The sequence below is a fragment of the Anneissia japonica genome, unplaced genomic scaffold, assembly GCF_011630105.1.
Source record: "Anneissia japonica isolate Jap-2015-1 unplaced genomic scaffold, ASM1163010v1 scaffold4988_len2956909_cov206, whole genome shotgun sequence".
Lineage (NCBI taxonomy): Eukaryota > Metazoa > Echinodermata > Crinoidea > Comatulida > Comatulidae > Anneissia > Anneissia japonica.
In genome coordinates this window covers 376,542-380,025 of record NW_022696345.1, presented here as the reverse complement: position 1 = coordinate 380,025, position 3,484 = coordinate 376,542, and the positions used below count along the sequence as shown (strand labels likewise).

General features: G+C 31.2%; 1 protein-coding gene across 3 annotated transcripts in view; it reads right to left on the bottom strand.

Moving 5' to 3' along the window:
- The window catches only part of LOC117101786 (membrane metallo-endopeptidase-like 1), a 30,812-nt gene extending 29,553 nt beyond the window's left edge, over nt 1-1,259 (bottom strand). The window contains exons 1-2 of one of the 3 annotated variants that reach the window (XM_033241854.1): nt 1,056-1,259; nt 626-708 (exon numbers count right to left, since the gene is read on the bottom strand). The gene's annotated coding sequence lies outside the window, so the exon portion shown is untranslated. Of the gene's footprint in view, nt 1-625; nt 750-1,055 lie in introns of those variants that run through there. The other 2 variants (XM_033241855.1, XM_033241858.1) reach the window with 2 other exon arrangements.
- Nucleotides 1,260-3,484: the final 2,225 nt, after the last annotated feature.

Here is a 3,484-nt window from a genome sequence, read left to right as displayed (position 1 = left end):
AGATGTGTATAAGAGACCAGTCCAGTTGCCACCAGACATACAATCATTATTTTGTCATTTTTGAGTGAAGAAACGCATTTGCTTTAGATATACGGGTGGTAGCTGTTTTGTGTATCCATTAATTCATTCACATATACAGGTATTACTCAAATATGTCGGTATGCAGAATTATTATGAAAACCGGCCTCAAATTTCTTAAGTCTTTGTAACCAGAGCTCCATGATATTACTAACCAACATTTTCTTTCTCAGTAGGAGAATGTGCATTATGGAGATACAATTGCATTCAATTCAATTTTTATCTATATCGTACACTATGAGTCACTCCGTCAACCAATAATCATACTTTATTTTTAAAAATGCACAGCGTGCTCCCAGATAATACAGGTTATTAGGTCCAGGCAGTCATTTAACTTTTTGACCCGGGCCATTCTTAAAGTCGCAAACAATATTGTATTTTTATACCGGGATGCTTATAGTTCTATAGTGCTTATAGTAAGCACCACATGTGGTGCTTATAGTTTCACTATACGCTTTATACTTCTCATAGAGTAGGTAAAAACTTAAAACATAATTGTGATTTACTGTCATCTATAATCGTTTCAAAACTTCGAAATATTACTTACTTGTACAGTATGTAGATTTTATTCCGTCACTCAATGCGTCCACAAACTCTTCCTTCCTATTTCCATAACTATTAAAGTTGATTCTAAATTAAAACGTTTTTCCTGATTACGTGATGTGTTCAGTAGAGGATGCTAGTTTTATGATGTTCTTTATGTCTATAATGAATATTTGTTTGTCGTCTAATTATTAAAAAATTACTTCTCTTACACCAACCTAAACTTAGAGATTTTGGTAATTAAAAACGTTTTAGGCCTACATGAAATTTATAAAACACACAATCACACCGCTTTCAAAATATGCAACCCTGTTCTTTCGTGTTACACTCTTCACTATACGCTCTATTGTTCTTATAAAGTAGGTAAAAACTTAAAACATAATTGTGATTTACTGTCATCTGTAATCGTTTCAAAACTTCGAAATATTACTTACTTGTACAGTATGTAGATTTTATTCCGTCACTCAATGCGTCCACTAACTCTTCATTCCTATTTCCATAACTATTAAAGTTGATTCTAAATTAAAACGTTTTTCCTGATTACGTGATGTGATTGACCAGTCACAATCAGTAGAGGATGCTAGTTTTATATCTTAACATTACCGGCGTGACCAACGAACCGTGCGTCTCCTCCATATAGATTATTTAGCTTTTAAGGTTTGTAAACAGCAAATCGTCACGCGTCGTGTGTCCAACAGTTTTGCGATCAAGAAACGCGTTAGAACCAATTGATTTGAAACGCATAGTTAACGCATACATATTCGTGTTTGTTTGAACAAATGTACAAAGGCCAGCAAGCCAGTTGCTGCTAGGCTTTATATGACAAGTGATTTCAACATTTCATTTCCTCTCTTGATTCACTGATGTTATTATTTTATGTCCAGATTAGACCTAATTTTGTAGCTAACTACTTCATGAAATTCGTATTATATTAATTTATTTGTAATTAGTCGAAGTTCATATTAATTGTTATGCCACGTAGGCCTATAATTTTGTCAGTGTTTTGCAAATTTCTGTAATAATGATAATGGATATGTCACTCATTTACATTTGTGACACAGTATATGTATATAGGCCTATATATATATATATGTATATATGTATGTGTATATATACAAATACATATACATAATATATATATATATATTATACATACATATAAACATACATATTATATATACATATATACATACATATATATATATATTAGGTCGTTGAAACAAAACAATGATATACATATAATATATATATGTATATATGTATGTGTATATATACAAATACATATACATAATATATATATATATATTATACATACATATAAACATACATATTATATATACATATATACATACATATATATATATATTAGGTCGTTGAAACAAAACAATGATATACATATATATATACATAAGGGCCTATAAATATTTATTATAACTTGATTTTAAGAGTGTGAGTCTTCTAGATATACATATATGTATATAATTGTAATTCTTAATAATAATAATACTTTACTAGCATTCATTGTTATCATAACATATCGCATGTTTTTAATTATACTTTGCTGGACAGAGAACACACTTAAAACAAATGGTAAAAGCAGTGACGTAATTAATTTGCTTGTTTCCTATCATTTCAGGTAAGACGGGCTTGCGCTCATTTGTCAGTTTTGGCTTAAAGGATGTGACACTAGGCCAGGTGCTTCCTAACCATAACCAATATTACTTTAATATGCTAAGACTCAAATGTTGAATGTTGAACTTACAAAACTTCTGGAGACCCCAAAAAGTTACCAATACTAAGATCTATTTTGTCAACTTCAATCAAGAACCTAATTTATTTATGTATTAAATATTTTTTTTTATTTACGTTTTTTTTAACTTGCTTCTAAAACAAACAAGACTGATAAAGAATATTATGACAATCAAACAGGCCCACATACACAATTTGATAAAATAAAAAGCTATGGTATCTAAAAGTAAACATTGCTAATACTGCATCAAGATAGTTTCATTAGCACATGAAATGCGTAAACCACTACTTACGATCTTAAACGTATTCATTTCAACATACGGTACTGTGTTTTAGGTATTTACAAGAAAAACGATGTTGAATACTATTAATCAATCAATGGTATCACATAGGCTATATAGGTATGGAAATAGTATACAGTAGTTGTCTGTTGATACAGTTAACAACGAAATTAAACACATTGAAACCACAGTTAGGATTATATATATATATACAGCAGATTTGTCAAATGCAGTGACAATTGACCATAAATCGGAACACCATGGTTTCAGAGGAATGGTTTTTTCTCGAGTGTCAATTAAGCTTAGCAACTGACCAATCACAACAGGGCCAAGAATACGCGTTTATCTCACAAACGCATGTGTTTACGTACCGGACGTTTACGCATTTGATTTGTGGGACCTTGCAGTACAAAAATTATCTGTGTAACAGAAGCAATGTATTACAATCAATGTATTACAATCAATGTAACATGGTAACGTTGTCAATTGCGCTTTAGTCTAATATCCATCTAGGCCAGATGGTGACTTGATGAAAAATAACTATTTACTGAAACCAATTGTTTATTGTTATAAATAGGCCACAATTTCGGGATTAGGCGAAATCGCATTCATCATATAGTAAGTAGGCATATCGTTTTAGGGTGAATATGAATTGTAGATTATATTGAATCACTCAAAATTTCGCTTTCTTTGAATGGTTATATTACAACAATGTTGGCAATGAGCCTAACCGGTAGGCCTATTTGCATTAGGCATTTTTCGTTTTGACTACGCGGCCAGTCTACTACGAACTAATAGAGCGTAACGGACATCTGCGCATGCTCACAAACCTT